At 50.4% G+C, this 1,204-nt stretch overlaps 1 non-coding gene across 1 annotated transcript; it reads right to left on the minus strand.

Moving 5' to 3' along the window:
* Nucleotides 1–238: 238 nt before the first annotated feature.
* Nucleotides 239–310, minus strand: TRNAC-GCA. The gene has a single exon. It is a non-coding gene; the product is annotated as a tRNA-Cys (tRNA).
* Nucleotides 311–1,204: the final 894 nt, after the last annotated feature.

Consider the following 1,204-nt stretch of genomic DNA (forward strand, 5'->3'; position numbering starts at 1 on the left):
AAGCCAAGCTTGTCGCCTGCCATATTTACTATTCTTTCTACACATGGGGATTTTTTTTCCTGCAACCTCAATAAGGATTCTTTAATCCTTTAGAGGATTGGAACTGATTTCAGTGAAGGCACGTTTGCTAGGTTTTTATGCATTTGCACAGGAAAATGTTGAGTGTTTCTATTCATTTCAGTGGAACTCCTGAACATAATGGAAATGCCATTATTTTTGTTGAAGGAAGAGGTTTGTAAGGGGGCACTTGGATTTGAACCAAGGACCATTTGAACTGCAGTCAAACACTCTACCACTGAGCTATACCCCCATGACTGCTGTATAGGTAAGTCAGAGATTTTAAAGATTTTGAAGGACAGGCCCTGCCTCAGGGATCTCCTGTTCTGTTCCCAGACCACAGTGCTTTTAAAAATGGGGTTTGATTAAACTTATATATCCATGTAAACACCACAGCTTGCACACCCACCCCCATAGCTTCCCCCAGTGACATAGCTACCACCTCTCGGGGAGATGGATTAACTACATGGACGGGACAGCTCTCCCCTCCACTTAGAGCATCTTCATTATTTATGAATAGCTGGGAAATAACCTCCTGAATGGACAGTAACCAATTTATCAAATATTGCTGGGTCTGCATTCAATATGGGCACCTGGTCGTATTGGCTGGATTAGTAGGAGCATTGCCGGCAGATCGAGGGAAGTGATTATTCCCTTCTATTCGGCACTGGTGAGGCCACATCTGGAGCATTGCGTCCAGTTTTCGCCCCCCCCCCCACTACAGAAACAAATTGGAGAGAGTCTAGGGGAGGGCAACAAAAATGATTAGGGGGCAGGGGACTTACGAGGAGAGGCTGAGGGCAGGGCCACCCAGAGCGGGGGCAGGTGGGGCAATTTGCCCCAGGCCCTGCAGGGCCCCCATGTTCTAGAGTACTGCAACTTTTTTTTATGGAAGGGGCCCCCAAAATTGTTTTGCCCCAGGCCCCCTGAATCCTCTGGGTGGCCCTGCCCCCTACACCTCCTTGACTCGTTCTCCTCCCTCTCAGGCCCCACCTGTGCTCCGTCCTCACTCCCATTTGACCACTTCCCAGCCCCGCTCTTCCACTGTGGCTGAGGCCTGCTGGTCCACCTTCCGCTTGCTCCTCTCCTCCCTGAAGGCCTCCTTGTGTCTCTCCACCCCCTACCCCAAGGCCTGCCTGCTGCCCCC

Source organism: Mauremys reevesii, linkage group 14, assembly GCF_016161935.1.
Source record: "Mauremys reevesii isolate NIE-2019 linkage group 14, ASM1616193v1, whole genome shotgun sequence".
Classification (NCBI taxonomy): Eukaryota; Metazoa; Chordata; order Testudines; family Geoemydidae; genus Mauremys; species Mauremys reevesii.